The sequence below is a fragment of the Bos mutus genome, chromosome 13 (genome assembly GCF_027580195.1).
Source record: "Bos mutus isolate GX-2022 chromosome 13, NWIPB_WYAK_1.1, whole genome shotgun sequence".
Taxonomy (NCBI): Eukaryota; Metazoa; Chordata; class Mammalia; order Artiodactyla; family Bovidae; genus Bos; species Bos mutus.
In genome coordinates, this window is record NC_091629.1 from 64,823,250 (window position 1) to 64,843,829 (window position 20,580).

Here is a 20,580-nt window from a genome sequence, read left to right on the forward strand (position 1 = left end):
TCATCAAGATTTAACCTTGGAATGTCAATTTTTTTGATCTATTAAATGAAGGGCCTGAATTGATTCATCTTTGTGATACAGCCCATCTTTAGTATTCTGTGATTCAGAAATAGGGTGACTCAAATGTCTGATTCAAAGGGAGCTAGAGACTGTGGAAAGACCTAGAAGAAATAGGAAAATCTTGGAACATGACCCAGATTTTCAAGGGTAAGGGGTATTTTCCAGAACAGTGTTTCTCAAACTTCCTTGTGGATATGCATCATTGGAGATCTTGCTAAGAAGCAGATTCTGATGTACGCAGTGAGGTAAGGCCCATGAATCTGTAGTTCTGAGAAGTTCCTAGGTAATGCTGATGGGATATCTCTGTAGACCACACTTGAACAGTTTTCTCTTCTTTAATCTCTGAAGCAGTCTCTGAAGCAATGAGGTTCTTCCTCACTGGGGCCCCAGCTCTTATCCTTCCGACACTGAGACAGAAAGTGGAAAGTAAGAAATGCCAATCACAAGGCTTAGGGACTAGGGACATGGTCCTCAGCCCGAGATACATGGCATTGGAATTACCTGGAAGTTTTCCTGAGTACCAGTGCATGGGTTCCAACATGCAGAGATGGGATTCCATTGATCTGCAGTGGGACCTTGACTATCCTTAATTATAAAAAGCTCCCTGAGGAATTCTGCCATGCAGCTAGAATGGACAATTTTAGGAGCAGTAATTTATTTTGCTGGCAGTATCCTTCTCTTCAGTAAACTGATTCCTCTTCCCTCCTGGCTCTTATAGCCATGCCAGCCCAGGGCCACACTGAGTGTGACTTCATGATCATTATTGGCTACACTGCATAACTACATCACTAAGACCACACCAAGGAAGATGATTTAATGGATAACTTTGGGTACACTGGATGACTGTATCATGGGTTCCTCCAGTCAACGTACTAGGCGTGGCTGAATCCTCTCCTGAAAGCTTTGGGTTTTCGTTGGGAAAAGCTTTTTCTTCCAGGTCCATTTGGAACCTGCCTTCATTTGGGAGAGTCAAAGACACCCTCTGTCTGTTCTCTTTTCCTGTTTATTATTTCAAAACTTACTCCCAATGGCTGAAAACTTGCTAGGCTTGGAACCAGAGTTCAGCAATATTTCGTAAAGCAATATTTTGCCAGATGGGGCCAGAACTGAACAATTTTTTTTTAACTCTGTGTTGCCCACTAGATATAAATTATGCTTGGGAAGAACTTTCTAGAAGGGGAACTATTAGTGATCTAGATCTGTGCAAAATTAACTGTCGTATTCAGTAGCTATGCAGCCCTGAGTTTATACTCTGCATCTGAACTAGGTCCTTAATTCAAGACAGCCCAAGAAGAGGGGACAACAGGAACCGCAAGGGTCAGGAAGGAGGTCTCTGATGGAGGCAGTTCCCTCACTTCTCACCCACTGTTGGTAAATTGAAGACATAGGTCTGAGTTTTAGTCATCCGTGTGTTCCTTCCACAGATATTAAGGAGCTGTTTGGAGCCAGGTGCTGTGCTAGGGCTGGGGACCCTGAGTGACTCCTGCCCACAGGCCTGGGTCCTGCTCTCAGAAGTAGCCATCTAGCAAAGAAACGCACAAATCTATATAACATCAGCTGTGTGATGATGCCCCGGGAGCACACAAAAGGGGATTTGACGTGCACAGGAGGCTAGTGTATGAGGGCGGGATGGTTGAACTAAAACCTAAGACTAAGCATGAGTTAAGCAGGCAAAGAGGAGAAGGGGAAGGGTTCCTAGTAGAAGAAACACCCTGAGGTGGGAGGGAGCAGGGGGAGGGGGAGGGGCCCACAGGCCAGGGCAGCTGCAGTCCAGTTTCACAGAGAACTGTGTTGGGGGAGCTGGAGAGTGAAGCAGTTGCTTTGGGTCCCCCACTCTTAGGGGCTCGGGCCAGATAGGGGTCATAACCTCTCTTTCCGGCAAACCCTTTTGATGTCAGATAAATTTCTTTGCATGCATCTTTTTGGGGGAGATTATCTGGACATTGAAGCAGTTATGACCTTGAAGTATCACATGTACATACAAAGAAGAAAAATGAGTCACATCTAACCATGTTCACTTGAAATAATATGTTAGTTTTCAGTTCTTTGTTTTTCTTATAACTTAAAAAAATTTATACAGTTTTTGAAGGTTACTTTCCATTTACAGTTATTACAAAATATTGGCTGTATTTCCCATGTTGTAGAATATATCTTTGAGTCTATCTTCCACCCAGTAGTTTGGTACCTTCCCCTCCCCTACCCCATATTGCCCTATTCCTTCCCTCCCTCCCCACCAGTAACCACTAGAGTTTGGTTCTAGTTCTGGCAACACTAGATGGAGTTTGGTTCCTCTAACTGTGAGTCTGCTTCTCTTTTGTATTTTTTATATTCCGCATGTAAGCAATATCACGCAGTATTTGTCTTTGACTTCAAAGAGACGAGTTTTGAGTAGGATCTGGAAGCACTGAAACAGCGTGGTGTGTTGTGGGATTTTAATACAAAATAAAATGCAGAATAGAGGAAGAAACATAAAACAAGTACAAGAGCCAAACAGTTGTGGGATTTTAATACAAAACAAAATGCAGAGTAGAGGAAGAAACACAAAACAAGTACAAGAGCCAAACAATACAATTAGAAGTGAGTCTCAATTTTTTAAAGTACAGTAGAAATATTCTTGAACGTGTATGTGTATGCGTGCACATGTGTCCACGAGTGTCATTGTCTGAGCGCAGCCCCCTCGAATCTCCATCTCAGAATCAGGATGCAATGGCCAGAGCCCAGGACACCCAGGCTGATGCTGGCTGGGAAGCTGTTCTCGCTCACCTGATCAAAGCAACTGCCTCTTCCCACTAGAATCAAATCTCCTTTCAGGCCTCTCTCCCCTCCCACTCTCTCCTAAATGATGCAGTGAGAAGTCCCAAACCCTCTTCATCACGATTTCAGAATTGGCAGTGGCATCATTTCCTGACCATGGCTGCTGGAGGAGAACCCCATGCACGTCATTCATGTGGCCCACTAATCCATAAACCCACTCTCAAAATGTGCCTCTGTGTGGCCCACACAAATCTTCTATTTGCTCTGAGAAAATGGGCCCACAATCTGGGCTTTCTTTGTGGGCGCATCTTTAAAGCTGCACTGTAGATGTGAGCCTTGCCTTTCTGCAAACCATCAAAGAGAATCCCACTCTGCAAAGAAAGAAATGGCCACAGTTGCCTGGCTAAACGGTCCACAGTATTCAGCGCGGACAGCATTGTCTGGGGGCTGCATTCGGCCCAGAGGCCTGCGTCTGGGTTGCTGAAGGAAATATAGAACTTTCTGAGTGCTGTGTGAATAGGGCCCCCCAGGCCAGCTGCGCACACCCCCTCACCCACTCTGGTCACCCCTCCCAGGGGCCCTCTTTCACTTGGCAATGGAATCCGGCAAACAAACAAGGTCAAGGAGCTTTGTGAGTGAAAGAGTGATGTTTGCCAAGGGAGAATCGCCCCACCCCCTCCAACTGGGAGCTGCAGCAGAGGAAGGGAGAAGGGCACGGATGGGAGGTGATGTCACCCTGGGCTCTCACAAAGGAGAGCCTAGCCTTTTCTTTGCAGAGACAGATGACATCAGCCTCTTGAATGGGGGCTGTTTCCATTTTATCATCTTTTTAGCTAGTAACGAGATTTCTCGAGCCTTGAGGGTTTTTCAGAAATTGGCTGAGGGTTTATGAAAGCCGTATCCTGATCCTGCAAGACTGGCTTTATTTGAACGTGAGCCAGCGCCTTCTTGACCACCTGTGGACATGCAGAACTGTGTCAAAGTGCTTCTAAAAAAATGCATTTTGAGAGTCCTGGCCAAGAACCTCCTTGAGGTCGGCCATGTTTCTTGTAAACCTTCCCTCTGTTCTCTCCCTCAGGAGGTCATTTCAATAGTCTTTGTTATTGTTGGTCTTTCAGGGGAATTCTTCTAATTTGTCGTTTTATTCCTTTTGTGACTTAGACTTTGTGGGCTGGAGTTTCTGAGAGGCTCACCTTTTGAAGACAAAGGTTTCATCTTTTGTAATTCTGTTAGCCATTGGCCTACAGGCAATTGCCGGGCAATTGGCCCGAGAGTGTGGGACCCAATAAACTGGGCTCTGTGAGCAGATCCGTGGGTTTCCCTCCGAAGACTAGGCAGTTTGTGGTTTTGCATCATGTGGTAGTGATTACTCTGGGCCTCTGAACAGGACATGTTTCATTCAGTCAACCAACCAGCGTATATTTATTCACGACCAGGATCTGGGCTTGGTGTTTGTAGAGTATAGAGAGTACATTTGTTTGCTCAGGCCGCCATAATAGAATACCACACTTCAGGTGGCTTAAACAACAGAAATGTGTTGCTCACGGTTCTGGAGGCTGAAGTTCAAGATCCAGGTGCTGGCAGGTTTGGTTTCTCCTGAGGCTTCAGTGTTTGGACTTGCAGATGACAGCCTTCAGAGTGATTGGCCAGAGACAGCCTGGAAACTAACCCATCGCCATAAAACCCAAGACTAAGCCACACGGCAGAGCAGTTCTCCGAGGTTCCCTTACCCTCCTTCTTTCTGCCTGGGCTCCCCATCAATGAAGTCTCCTGCTTCATCAGCACATGTGTCTCTTTGGACACTTCATTTCCAGGTGTTAGACAAGAACTCACTGTAAAGCCCTGAAAGGGGTCCTCCTTCCTGCTACATGTCCTTGCATGGCCTCGTCTACGTGAACCTAGTGATGTCTCTGTGTGTCCAAGTTTTCTATTTGTATAAGGAGGCCAGTCAGGTTGGATGAGGGCCCCCTCTGGGAGCCTTACTCTGCCTTTATCACCTCTTGAGTAGCCCTGTGTCCAAATGCAGTCACATTCTGAGGTGCTGCAGGTTAGTGCTTCAGTGGGTTGATTCTGGGGGCGCAGTGGGAGAGACACAGTTCAGCCCATAACAGAGAAGAAGGAGACAGCATCCTTGACCTCAGGGAGGTAGTCATGTGGTAGGGGAGACAGATAGACACAGGAGTGCAGAATCCATGACTGTGATGCCCTGGGGGCTGGGAGGAGACCTAGGCTGGCCTCAGGTCTCCTTTGAGAGGCCCTCCAGGCTGCTTTGATATGTGCGCTGAGTTTTAAAGAGGAAACAAGAATCAGTCAAATATCTGGGAGAGAAAGACATTTCTAAGCAAAAGCAGGGAGTCTTGAGTTGATGGTGCCAAAGGTTTTCAACAGGCAAATATTTCATGTACAGCAGGAGTCCCCAACCTCTGGGATCCAATGCCTGATGATCAGAGGTGGAGCTAATGTAATAATAATAGAAATAAAGTGTACAAAAAATATAATGCACTTGAATCATGCCATGACCATCCTCTTCACCCTGGTCTGTGGAAAATTTGTCTTCCATAAAACTAGTCCCTGGAGCCAAAAAGGTTGGGGACTGTTGATCTAAAGCACAGGTTCCGAACACCAACCCCAAATAGCTTATTGGGATTCAAAATTGCTTCTTGAAAATATCTAATGGTTTATGTATAAAGCACATATACACAGAGCACAGAGCAGAAATATAGTATATCTGTGATATTAAATTTTTTGAGCAGTTGGGCAAAAAATATCCAACAGCCTCCTTTGAAGGGCAATAATGAACAAATGATTGAGAAAATCCTGAGCTGAAGGGAGGGCAGAAGCCAAGGCAGAGCGGATTGTCAGAGCCTAGTGGATAAGGGCCATCGGAAGAGCTTAGATTTTATTTCGTGTGGTCTGTCCTGAGTCTTGCTTCTGTGAGATGCAGACATCCACAGCAATCTGGAGGTGCAGTGCTCACAGGGAAAGTGATTTTTAATTGTGGTCAGCAGAGATTCCTGAGCAGGCTTGTAAGGCTGGGCTGTGAATCATACTGTCTGGTCCTCATCTCAGGCCGAGACCTTTCTCTCTGCTGCTGACGAATTGCTCTCCTGTGTCATTTCCTGCTGGGTTGTAATAGAATGTCCCAGAGAAAAGCGGTAAAACACTTCTCCCACTCTGCCTCGAAAGTAACTTCATCTGCACTCAAGAATGTGCCCTTTGTTCAGTAAATCTGTAAGCAAGCTCTTGATAAAGACAGATGGATAAAAGCATAGACTCCCGTGATTATGTAGTGTGATGAAGAAATCTTGTTCAGTTTGGGTCAAAATTTAAGTAAAAGAGAAATCTTTTAAAAACGTTATTCTGTTTAATTTAAAAGTTATTTCCCCAACTGTTAACTAGGCTTTCTTCTTAGCATTAGCATTTACACATGCTATATCCTGCTGTACTTATTCTGGCCACTTCAGCATATTTGCTATTTTGGATTTTTGTCTTTGTTACTCTTGGAAAACATTTAAGCCAGGAGATTGAAAGTTGTGTGCAGTCTTAGTGGAGAAGCAAAGCACAGATTGTTGTATTATGATACTGTGTCTGATTTTTATTTAGGGCAGATTCTCACTTAACATCTTTTTTGGAAAGAGGTTCTTAATGGATAATTGTCATGTAAAAAGGAATCTGTTTGGAAGTTTGTAAAGTTGGGATGATAACATATGAAGAAAATCACCCAACTCTTCTTGCCTTGGTTTCTCAATTTTCCCAGCAAGATCCTAGTGATCAGAGGCTACACTGAACCTATGTAGACATTTCACTATGAGTGGAAAAGTTAAACCCTGACATTGTTTGCTTCCCTGACGACAACAGAAAAGACACATACACATAGTTGACCTTCGTGCCATGTTGGCTCTGTGTCTTGTAACCAGTGGCGACCTTGTAGAAATCTGGCATCCCAGTTCCCACGTCGCTACTGTGTGAAAGGCTGAGCTCTATTTCCATCGCTCTTTTCCAAACAGTTAAAAAAAAAAAGTAAAAGTAACCCTCAAACAACCATGACCTTCCCAAATCATACATTGCACAACTTGTAATAGTCCTTGAGATTTGGGCCAAAAAGCAGGGCTTTCTCAAATCTTCTTATTTGTGTTCTGGTTCCTTGGCAACAACACCCCTGATGGACACTGCACACACTTTCCAGGGGATTCCACACTTTTCTATACAATATGAAAAAAGAAACCACACATTTTTTTTTTTATAGTTTCGAGTTTTGTAGCAGCCCCAAATGACTAAATCAACACAAAATAAACATGATGTTCTGTATAGAACATACTTTTTGTCCCCAGAGATTTCTCTTTTTGAACATTTACTTAAATATTGCCATAATTAGCTCTGACCTTGGGTGTCCAAGGGCTTGTATTTTTGTATATGCCCCTGAACATTCAGAGAAACTAAAGCCAGCCTTCAGTGGACTTGACTCACAAAATCAAGAATGAATCTCCAGTGTGAGATAGTAACTACATTCTAGAAGGTTTAATCTAATTCTGAATTCTCTGTTTAAGTAATGAAATTGACATACCTTGTCTCTGACTTCTTTCTCCTTCCTGTTATACTTACAGACTACTCACAGGCCAAATAATATAGATTTTACTACCTACATGTAATTTAAAAAATTTTTTACATGTTTTTCTTTCTTGGGCTTGCTGTGAGGTATATAGAATCTTAGTTACCTGACCAGGGATTGAACCTGAACCCCCTGCATTTGAAACACAGTCTTAACCACTGGACCACCAGAGAAGTCCCCCTAAACGTAATTTTAAATTTATTTTAAGACATTAATGATGATAAAAATAAAACCATGTTGCCTTATTAACAGCAAATGAAAATATGCTTTACATGATTGATGCACTGATTTAATTGATACCTCATTTATTATTACTAGACCAAGTAATTACCTAAAATTTTGATACTATAATTTTTGAAAAGTTGGTGCTATCATTTTACCATGTGCTGGATCTTTTGGCTAACACTTTAAAAATACAATCTCTTTTCTTCTCTTACTAATTCTCTGAAATCAGCATCTCATCCCCATATTATAGATAAGAAAATTGAGAAAGGAGTCTTAGAAAAGTTAAGTAACTTCCCCAAGCTCACAGGGATGGAATGAGGACACGACTAAGTGTGTGGTGTTGCACACCCAAGCCTGTGTTTTAAACAGCTGCACTCTGCCTACAAGCAAATAGTTTTCCCCCAGTTTTTCATTGCAAAAAAGATGGAGTAATATTGCAATGCAGAGAAGGTCAGAGCTTATAGTAGGTAATTTCGCAGCTAAGTTCCCACTGAGGATAATGGGTGTTTTCAAATGAATGTCTGCCATCTTTCCCAAGTAAATAATATTCCAGTTCCAAGGTCTCCCCTCTAAATTGCACAGTTTCTTCTTTCTTCAAGGTCTCCATAGCAATGATGGGGTGAAGCTCATTACTTAGTTAACAACTAGTTCAAAATAGCTGAGACTGCTTGTCTGTCCTTCAACACAGTATCCACTTCTTCATAAAGTTTCTTTCTCTGAAGTGGCTGCATATGGTTGCAGTAATCATACAGTTTGAGCTGGGGTAGACCACAGAGATCATCTAATCTGTTACCATGGTTAAGTTATGCAAACTAGCTTACAAGAGAAGTGATACAAAGTGACAGTAGCTACCCCATAAGAGATTAGTTGGATGAAGTGAATGATGGGAATGGACTGGAGCTGATCTTCAATAATTTAAAAATGTCTCCTAAGAGAGAATGATTGATTTCTTCTGAATTGTAAGAAGAGAATGTCTACTGGGAAACCATTTTTTATCTTGGTTGGAATGAGTACATGAGATGAAAGACGATGTAGTCGAAAAGATGACAAGATCGACTATACTTCTCTGGGTCAAAAAGATTTTTATCCTTTCATATAAAGGAAATTAAAATTCATATTATGTGTTGTTGTTCAGTCTCTCAGTTGTATCCAACTCTTTGCAACCCCACAGACTGCAGCATGCCAGGCTTCCCTGTCCTTCAATATCTCCTGGAGTTTGCTCAAACTCGTGTGTCCATTGAGTTGATGATACCATCCAACTGTCTCATCCTCTGTCATCCCCTTCTCCTCCTGCTCTCAATCTTTTCCAGCATTTGGTGTCTTTTCCAGAGTCAGCTCTTCACATCAGGTAGCCAAAGTATTGGAGCTTCAGCATCAGTCCTTCCAGTGAATATTCAGGGTTGATTTCCTTTAGGATTGACTGGTTTGATCTTCTTGATGTCCAAGGGACTCTCAAGAGTCTTCTCAGCACCACAGTTTAAAGGCATCAATTATGTGAAAAGTCCTAAAATATGGGTACATTGAGTTCATGTTTCTCTATGGTATAGTAAGCTGAAACACTTCAGATTCAGGACATCTCAGAGAGTCCAATGGCTATGATGATTTTAATTTTGAATATTAATATGACATGTGGGAATTTAAAAGTCATTTAAAAACTATGGACAGAATTGATTTTTGAGCTTCTTGTATAATCCTTGTATCTATTTTCCAGGTCATTAACTTCATGTTATGATCATATTCTTTCACTCTTTTTTTTTTTTTTCCTGTCCCTACCATTGGAAACTGATTACTTCACATCCATTGCTGTATGGAACACATTTAGACAAAATGGTTATCACAAAATCTGGCAGTGATGAAATCACTGTGGAAGATGAAACTCTAAACAGTCACCCTAAAATCTAGAGTTGGAGTCTCCTAATGTGATACCTAGCCTAAGTTTGTCTCTAGTTTTCTCAACTTTGTGCTGAGTCTGAATGTTTCTGTCCCCTCAAAATTCACGTGTTGAAACCTAACTCTTATGGTGTTAGTATTAGGAGTGGGGCATTTGGGAGGTGATTAGGTCATGAGCATAAAGCCCTCATAGCTGGGATTAGTGAATTTATGAGACAGCCCAGAGAGGCCTCACCCCATCTACCATGTTATGTGTACACCCAGAAGAAGGCCCTCAGCCCACTTCCTAGGGCGACTGTAACAAAATACCACAACTGGGTAGCTTAAAACAACAGAAATGTATTCTTTCACAGTTCTGGAGTCTTGAAGTCCAAAATCAAGGTCAGCCTGGCCATCCCTCTGAAGGCTCTAGAGAAGAAGCCTTCCTTACCGCTTCGAGCTTCTGCTCATTGCTGGGAACCCTTGGCTTTCATTGGCTTGATGACATGTAACTTGAGTCTCTGTTTCCATCTCCTCTATGTCTCTGTGTCCAAATCTCTCACCTCTTAGAAGGGCACCAATTATACTGAATTTCAGCCCCCGTCTAATCCAGCATGACCTCATCTTAACTTTATAACATCTACAAAGACCTTTTTCCCAAAGAAGGTCAGATTCACAGGTTCCTGGGGAACACCATTCAACCCAACACGAGAGCTTCTGCAACTTTGACAACTCTCCCCCTCTCTTGGAGTCTCCGGCTTTTGTCTTCCTTCTAACTTCTTTTTCCTCTGGAGAATTTCCCATTCCTTGGTCTTTGTATTACCTGGTTTCCTTCTCTGATGTCATGTCATGATTGCTCCTCTATGTCGTCATAGAATCAGTGCTAACCCACAAAATCCACCCCCTCCCTGCCGCAAATTGTACTAACAAGTGAGTCAGATGCATTTGGGGGCCCCACTCATGGCTTTGTCTTCAAAGAGGGCTGTTGACCGGATTTTAGTCTTCTCTTTTAGGATGAACACCTATCATTTGCGTTTGTCCTACATCCCAGGACTGTGGCATATACTTTTACACTACTGAGGGATTAACTGATAAAACCAGTCACCTCTCAAGGTTTGCAGCAGAGAAAGTTTTTATTTTAAAATTATAGAAATACTATTAAAATAGAAATCATTCATTTTAATGAAGTATATGAACATCCCCATTTGTTTAAAATTGATTTTTACTGTACTCTGGCTTTTCAGCTTCTTTTTAACACCGATCACTAATTTCTCAGACATTTCCCTCCAAGGTTAGAGGGTGAGTATGTGAAGATGTCCCATTTGGGTCCATTCTCTGTTGCTTTTCGTCCAACATCAGGGAGCTTGGGCCATGCCACACCCAAGCTGGCAGGTCTCCTGGTGCTCTTGGTTTATGGAACATAGTTTCAGGAAAATGCCAAGTTTAAAGAGGTTTGAGCAATTGTAATTGCAGGAAACACAGAATATGCTTTTAAAACTTTGTGCCTCTAATTCCATGTAACCCTTTCTTAGCTGATTTGCTTTTATTAAAACTCTTGTGTTAAAAGCAAAAAATAAAAAGACAACCAAACCACCCCAAACCTTGAGGGTGGGACATACATAGACTATGCTTCTCATTGCCATTGTTCTGGAATTTTATAACTCACTGCTTGTTTTAGATCAAACTTACAAACAAAGAAACCCCAAAACAGCGTTAGCAAAGTTCTTCTATGGAAAAGATTTAAGTTATCTTCACAAGTGAGCAGGTTTAACAACAACTTTTAACTCTTTCTTGTTATGAGTTCCGTTAGATCAGCATGCTTCCTGCTGATAAGGTAAGCGCTTCCTTTCAGCTGATGACTGGGAGTTTGAAGGAAAACAGAATCAAACAGATGATCAGTCACCAGAACTAAAAGCTTTTAAAGATTAATTATAACTGAAAAACATATGATTCTCTTCAGAGTGTTATCTTATTTAACTTCAGCTGATATCTATTCATATTAGTATATTAGGTTTGTTAGATTGGCCTCAAATTAAATGAAAAAGATTCTTACTTTATTATTTTTTTTCTGGTTGCTATGATGATATTTTGCCTTAGTAATGAGGGTGGTGTTGAACATTGTCAATCCAGGGCCTTAGGGATGAAACGCCCAACTAGTCATAATGGAGAGAAGGCAGAGCCTGGGAGTAGCGGGTGGGGGACAGGTTGGGGGTGGCCAGGCAAGGTTGGCCCCAGAGCTGCCAGTACTGTGTGAGTTACATGTTCAGCAGACTTCTTGAGCCTCACTTGGGCGATATGATCATTCTTGCTGACCTCGTAGAGTTGTTATGAATCTCAAATAAGATGATGTGCTCGTGAGAAGCACATGGAGAAACTGTTCACTACCATACAGACGTGAACTATCTTTATTGTAGCTTCATGAATAATTGGCTTCATATATCTTATTGGGTATTCACGGTGACTCTTTAGCTGGTATGGTAGTTCCTCTTCAACTCTAAGTCTTTCTCTAGGCTTATCCCAGGTCTGGATAAACACTGGTTCAGTTGTAATACACAGTATATGTGGGGTGATGATCATATGCAGGACATTTGGCTAAAAACCATACTTTGGTTTTTTCATTAAATCTATGTCACAACCCTATGAGGTTAAATACTAACACTGTTACAGATGAAAACACCAAGGGCTAAAAAGGTTAAATTAGTCATCCGAAGAGTAGCACAGTCAAAGCTGGAAGCTCTTTTGTCTTATGCCACAGCCTATGCTTTACTTGGTATGCTATTATATTTCCAAAAGTTTTGCAAATTGGTATGCAAATTATGCAACTATGAAATCATGTCATCTCCTCCATGAAAATCTTCTCTTACCAGTCGGGTACAAAGAGCCACCATCTCTCTCTTTCTTCTGAATATGTATCCTTCAAATCTCTTGATTCAGCACTCCATTGTCTACTCCTTGGTTTGTATTTTCATCATTTAATTATTTCCTTTATATAGACCCCTGAAATGCTTTCTGAAATCACTGTCTTCTGTTTTAGAGGCCTGAAGCCCACTTATAGCAAACTTCATTATTTCCCTACATTTTATTATTCATCCAATGGGACAGACATGACAATGAGGAGGCTCTTGGAGTCTAAACATCACTTCCTATGCTATTTCCTGATAGTTGTTGGCTGATACAGCTTCTTTCATCCCCAGCCTTGTCTATCCTCCATCCCCGCTTTCTACTCTTCCTGTGACCCCCTGGTCACTGACCCACCGTCACAGACATGACTGACAAAGACATGGTTGTTTAAAATGACTGCATCGCTTGCTGAACTGTATTTTTTCCAGCACTTTCATTTGTTTTAGCATTTGCAGGTGTGTCTATCCCACTATTTCCACTCTAACTGAAATGTAAACACCTGAGATTTTTCCAGAAGCCGTGTCGTTTCCATCTCAAAAAGAGGTGATTGGATTTAGAAATATGTTTTCTTCTGTGACTCACTCAAGAGAAACTGTATTTTCACAAGAGATTATTAAGTCTAGAATCTCACACCAAGAGAGTACAGCGAGCAAAACAATGTTTCTTCTTCCTGGCCCAAGTAAATTTAACAGGAAAGTAAAATTAGGATACTCATTTTGTGGCAAGATTTTAATATTAGACATCAGCAACCCTGAGAATAACTCCATAGGAAAAGCAAATAAGTAGATTTTTGAATTCCACTTTATTAAAAATAAAACTTGTCTCTACCACACAAAGTGCAGAAATAGTAAATGAGATAAACAGCTTTGCTATTCAGTATAAATAAGATGAGGCAGAAGTAAATCATTTTGCTTTTGATTCATTTCAGCATTTGGAGCATGTTCTCTCTCCTTTAGAATAACACACAATAGGAGTTTTTGGATTGTCTTGCTATTTCCTTTTATTGGTAATGGGACTGTATGTGTTGATATAGGTTCCAAATTACAGTTCTGTCTGTCCCTTTTTCACAGCTAATTAAATGGAAATTGATGTATCAATACAATTCAAAAGACTCACATTATGTATTCTTAAAAAAAACTCTACTATTTACTGTGAATTATAGTTGTTGTTTGTTTTCATTTATAATTTTAAAAGCTCAACTGTTGGTGTGAATTTATTATTTTTCATTTTTTAACCTATAATTATCCAATTCAAAATTCATGTTCTAATGTTTCACTGTGAGCTTAAAGGTGGCTTTAATTTATGAAGCAAATCATCAAATAAATTCATTACACGTTTAAGTTGGGGGTTAACAGACATTTTCTTAATTTTGTCATGAATTTGTTTTTCCTTGTCACTTAAAGAACACATAGAAAAAATAGACATTACTCATTCTTTCAGATTTTTAAAAGATATATTTTGACATAATATTTTTTTGCCTGACACCAAGTACAGATTTATTAAAAAATCCTCAAATGTAGGAAAAAGATGTGATACCCGAGTGAGTGAGGCATAACTGGCTAAATGCTGATAAAGTCTCTCATTTGTGCATTGAAACCAGTATCAAAAGGGAGTTATGCCAACACTGTGCTGCTGAAACCAGCAAACTCTAAAATACCTTTTCGCAACTCAACATGATGATTTATTTATTCTTATTTATAATGTACCATCAATTAGCTTGTGAAAGATAAAATATAATTCACTTTTTTTCTAATCAAGACCTACTGAAATTACGCTTTGCAAACTGGAGGAAAAGCAAAAAGAACTTAATGATTTGCAGGAGGACTCCAGAAAGAATGAAGAGATGGAGCCAAAGCAAAAAGAATACCCAGCTGTGGATGTGACTGGTGATAGAAGCAAGGTCTGATGCTGTAAAGAGCAATATTGCATAGGAACCTGGAATATCAGGTCCATGAATCAAGGCAAATTGGAAGTGGTCAAACAAGAGATGGCAAGAGTGAATGTCGACATTCTAGGAATCAGCGAACTGAAATGGACTGGAATGGGTGAATTTAACTCAGATGACCATTATATCTATTACTGCGGGCAGGAATCCCTCAGAAGAAATGGAGTAGCCATCATGGTCAACAAAAGAGTTCGAAATGCAGTACTTGGATACAATCTCAAAAACGACAGAATGATCTCTTCGTTTCCAAGGCAAACCATTCAATATCACAGTAATCCAAGTCTATGCCCCAACCAGTAATGCTAAAGAAGCTGAAGTTGAACGGTTCTATGAAGCCCTACAAGACCTTTTAGAACTAACACCCCAAAAAGATGTCCTTTTCATTATAGGGGACTGGAATGCAAAAGCAGGAAGTCAAGAAACACCTGGAATAACAGGCAAATTTGGCCTTGGAATACAGAATGAAGCAGGGCAAAGACTGATAGAGTTTTGCCAAGAAAATGCACTGGTCATAACAAACACCCTCTTCCAACAACACAAGAGAAGACTCTATACATGGACATCACCAGATGGTCAACACCGAAATCAGATTGATTATATTCTTTGCAGCCAAAGATGGAGAAGCTCTATACAGTCAGCAAAAACAAGACCAGGAGCTGACTGTGGCTCAGACCATGAACTCCTTATTGCCAAATTCAGACTTCAATTGAAGAAAGTAGGGAAAACCACTAGACCATTCAGGTATGACCTAAATCAAATCCCTTATGATTATACAGTGGAAGTGAGAAATAGATTTAAGGGCCTAGATCTGATAGATAGAGTGCCTGATGAACTATGGAATGAGGTTCATGACATTGTACAGGAGACAGGGATCAAGACCATCCCCATGGAAAAGAAATGCAAAAAAGCAGGATGGCTGTCTGGGGAGGCCTTACAAATGGCTGTGAAAAGAAGAGAAGTGAAAAGCAAAGGAGAAAAGGAAAGATATAAACATCTGAATGCAGAGTTCCAAAGAATAGCAAGAAGAGATAAGAAAGCCTTCTTCAGCAATCAATGCAAAGAAATAGAGGAAAACAACAGAATGGGAAAGACTAGAGATCTCTTCAAGAAACTTAGAGATACCAAAGGAACATTTCATGCAAAGATGGGCTCGATAAAGGACAGAAATGGTATGGACCTAACAGAAGCAGAAGATATTAAGAAGAGATGGCAAGAAAACACAGAAGAACTGTACAAAAAAGATCTTCACCACCCAGATAATCACGATGGTGTGATCACTGACCTAGAGCCAGACATCCTGGAATGTGAAGTCAAGTCGGCCTTAGAAAGCATCACTATGAACAAAGCTAGTGGAGGTGATGGAATTCCAGTTGAGCTATTCCAAATCCTGAAAGATGATGCTGTGAAAGTGCTGCACTCAATATGCCAGCAAGTTTGGAAAACTCAGCAGTGGCCACAGGACTGGAAAAGGTCAGTTTTCATTCAAAGGCAATGCCAAAGAATGCTCAAACTACCGCACAAATGCACTCATCTCACACGCTAGTAAAGTAATGCTCAAAATTCTCCAAGCCAGGCTTCAGCAATATGTGAACCGTGAACTTCCTGATGTTCAAGCTGGTTTTAGAAAAGGCAGAGGAACCAGAGATCAAATTGCCAACATCCACTGGATCATGGAAAAAGCAAGAGAGTTCCAGAAAAACATCTATTTCTACTTTCTTGACTATGCCAAAGCCTTTGACTGTGTGGATCATAATAAACTGTGGAAAATCTGAAAGATTTTACCAGACCACCTGATCTGCCTCTTGAGAAATTTGTATGCAGGTCAGGAAGCAACAGTTAGAACTGGACATGGAACAACAGACTGGTTCCAAATAGGAAAAGGAGTACGTCAAGGCTGTATATTGTCACCCTGTTTATTTAACTTATATGTAGAGTACATCATGAGAAACACAGGATTGGAAGAAACACAAGCTGGAATCAAGATTGCCGGGAGAAATATCAATAACCTCAGATATGCAGATGACACCACCCTTATGGCAGAAAGTGAAAAGGAACTCAAAAGCCTCTTGATGACAGTGAAAGTGGAGAGTGAAAAAGTTGGCTTAAAGCTCAACATTCATAAAACAAAGATCATGGCATCCAGTCCCATCACTTCATGGGAAATAGATGAGGAAACAGTGGAAACAGTGTTAGACTTTATTTTTCTGGGCTCCAAAATCACTGCAGATGGTGACTGTAGCCATGAAATTAAAAGACGCTTACTCCTGGGAAGAAAAGTTATGCCCAACCTAGATAGCATATTCAAAAGCAGAGACATTACTTTGCCAACAAAGGTCTGTCTAGTCAAGGCTATGGTTTTTCCTGTGGTCATGTATGGATGTGAGAGTTGGACTGTGAAGAAGGCTGGGTGCCGAAGAATTGATGCTTTTGAAGTGTGGTGTTGGAGAAGACTCTTGAGAGTCCCTTGGACTCCAAGGAGATCCAACCAGTCCATTCTGGAGGAGATCAGCCCTGGGATTTCTTTGGAAGGAATGATGCTAAAGCTGAAACTCCAGTACTTTGGCCACCTCATGCGAAGAGTTGATTCATTGGAAAAGACTCTGATGCTTGGAGGGATTGGGGGCAAGAGGAGAAGGGGATGACAGAGGATGAGATGGCTGGATGGCATCACCGACTCGATGGACGTGAGTCTGAGTGAACTCTGGGAGTTGGTGATGGACAGGGAGGCCTGGCGTGCTGCGATTCATGGGGTCGCAAAGAGTCAGACACGACTGAGTGACTGATCTGATCTGATCTGATCTGATGTGGTAATGATACTTTTTTAATGTCTACAGATGGATTTTTTTTTTTGAGAAGCATTAAATACACCTGACTGCTTTAACACTTATACTATGGTATATACTCAACAAATACTGATTGAATGAATGGATAAATGAAGGAGAATTGGAAAGTTGTTCGTCTCTTTCAAAATTTAGAACTACAAAGAGGGAGTTAAATTTCTACCATACTTATCAGAATTAGCTTTTTATTTCAATACTTTATAGTTTTTACCATAAAATACCACTGAATTAATTTGCCCTACTTTGCGTTTGGTATGAACTTTTAAATCAAAGTTGTTACTTTTTGACAGATTAAACTTCAGAGGTAGTGAGATTATGTAGGAGAAAAAGAAAGCTGCAAAGAGTTTTCAAGCTCCAACAGTTTCCTTTTCTTCTCCTTACAACCACACAGTATTTTTCCCCAATATGGTATCATTTTGAATAATATTGGAACTTCTCTTTAGGAGACACACACATAAGTGCTATTCATGAGAAAAGAGCATGGCATACCTAAAAATAAAGCCGTGCTTTGTTTTTTGTAAACCTTGTTTATGTTTATTTTAAATCTTAGGGGAAAGTACACTGTGGGTCTCCAGAGCTGTAAGTGGGTAAATAAAGCAAGTACTGTAATTTTTCAAAGCATTGCTGACTGCCAAGAATCTGATATTATCATTCCAGCTTACAGCAACTCATTTAAGAGTATTAATATCCTGTTATTTGCAAAGGAATTCACAAGGAAACCTAAAACAATTGGAAAGACAATGGAAAATATTATATAGACTTTTAGATGAATCAATGATGATTATACAGACTTATAGATGAAAAATAATGAATTAGGTTTCTGATAAACTGAATTAAATAAAAATGCAGATGAGGTAGTCAGGCTTCCATTTCCTTGTTCTTTTTTGTGTTTTGTGACCACAAAGTTATTTTCCTCTGAGGATTTTTTTTCATTGGATTACTTGTTTGGCACAACTGATACCAAGAACCATAGAAGCTGAAAATGGGGTGACAGCCTGGCCTTGCTTACCTATATTGTCTTTTAGTAAGAGATGATTTCTATGGGCCTCTGTGTTGCTCACCTCCAGGGAGCATCATTGGATAGAATGCTCCGAGACTGCTGCCCCCTGGGGTTGTGCAGTGGTGCTGACCACAAGTACAATCTGTGCTGACTTTGGCTTCAGGAATATTTTCCATGGATGGTTGTAGTAGGAAAAACATTTTCTGATCTTCATGGCATTTATGTTTTTTTAACATTCCCCACAGCCTACAAACAATGTCAGCCTGCCTAATTTTAAATATTTTTTCTGCAGAACTTGAACCAGAAATAAAAGTAGAAACTTGATAAGATAGATACCATCCTGTGCAATGAATTTAAAATCTGAAAGCACAGAGGTTTTTTAAATGGTAGCAGGAAACTGGCCATTCAAGAAGATGGTAGCGTGTTGAGCTGGAATCTAATTTGTTTACACAATTAGGATTCTTCTTGGAATTCTCAGCTCTTCTCAGTTAAGTGGAGATTCAGTATGGAGACTATTTCTTTTGAACTTTCAAAACACTTTTTTCCAACTCCCAGTACAGACAAATTTGCATAAGATGGGTAGTAGACAAGCCCTCAGGTTTAGTGCCTTATATTTTAAGCCAATTAAAGTGCAAAATGCACATGCATTCACAATGGAATGAGGAGTCATTGTCATTTTTAAACATGAAAAGCCTGAATTTCAGAAAGGAAAGGTGCTTGGAAGAATTTGCCAGCTAATTAATATTAAAAATAGAAAACAAAGGTACGTTAATAGAGAAATAATGTTTTTTTAATCACCAAAAATTACTACTGGGAAACAAGACAATTTATCTTTTTTTTAAATTTTATCTTTATTTTGTTCTAATTTTGTCTTTAAAATTTGAGTCTTCCTCAAGTTTTACTTCTGTGATTTTTCCTCTCCCTGTCCATTCTGAAATCTGAATTCTTACCAACATTGTTAGTCTGTAGAGTGTAGTATTATAATTAAGTACACTGGCATTGTGAATTGTGTGGATTGGTTGATAATGGGAGATTCTGTACATGGGTGACTCCCTCTCTCACAACCAGGGTTCCTTGGACAAACCACTTGACTTGAGCTTGTACTGATTTGAACATTTGAGAAATGAAGATAATCATAATATTTGCTTCGTGTGGTTCTTATGAGCAATAAGATAGGAAATATCTGTAAAGTGCATCTGAACACTCATAAGCAGTGCAGTATTTATTGTGTACCACATGTTGTAGCGTTTTGATTTTTTTGTTATAATGATTCATGTTAATTACTCTCTAAGGCGTGATATATAAGCATTCATAAAACATATGCTAGCGTCTTTTTCCACACTTGAGTTTTATATATCAGGTTTTTCATTTCCCAGGGTCAGGACCTATATCATTTTTGGTATTGTTTTTAGTAGACTTTATTTTTTAGAAGAGTTTTAGTTTCACAGCCAAACTGAATGGGAGGTAGAGTTCCCATGTACCCCTGCCTCTATCCATGAGCAGAATCTCCCGTTATCAACATTCCCCACTAGAATGGGACATTTGTTATTACTTATAAACCTTTATTGACAAAGTCCATAGTTTACAATAGGTTCATTCCTGCTGTTGTACATTCTATAGGTTTTGACAAGTTTCTGACATATGTCCACCATTCTGGTATCGTACAGAGTAGTGTCACCTCCCCAAAACTCTTCTGCACTCTCTCTCTCTCTCCTTCCCCTCCAGTCCCTGCAAACCACGTCATTTATTGTCTCCATAGTTTTGCCTTTTCCAGAATGCCGTCATACCATCAAAATGATGCAATACATAGCTTTTCCAGTCTTTCACTTCTTAATACACATAGACATTTCCCCCATGCTTTGTGATGGCTTGATAGTCCATTTGTGGTTAGTGTTGCAAAATAGCCCATGTCTAGGAGGACTACAGGTTATTTACCTAATGCAGCTGCTGAAGGACACCTTGACTGCTTCCAAGTTATAGCAATTAAGAATAAGGATGCTATGAACATCTATGTGAAGGCTTTTTGTAGACTTATATATATATATATTTTATTTACTAGAGTCTCTCATACAAAGGTAAGGATTTTTAACACTTAGCATTCCACATCTTAGGTCCGAAAGAACTTAAACATAATGTATTAGATACAAGCAAACTGAAGATCAAGTGACCTAGTATTGATTGTTTACAATCAATACAATGTACCTCCTACTGGGAGGATTCTTTTCTCTTACTGGGAAACTGTCACCTAAATATAATGAAGAAAATCTATTAGAATGACATTTTGAAAATATTACCAAAGATTTGACATGGTGAGCATAAGGACTGAGAATTATTGCACCAAGTGATATAATCAATTTTTTAAAACTAATAATAATAA

General features: G+C 40.1%; 1 protein-coding gene across 1 annotated transcript in view; it reads left to right on the top strand.

Moving 5' to 3' along the window:
* Window positions 1-20,580, top strand: part of CUBN (cubilin) — a 261,035-nt gene that overhangs the window by 97,366 nt on the left and 143,089 nt on the right. The window lies entirely within an intron of this gene.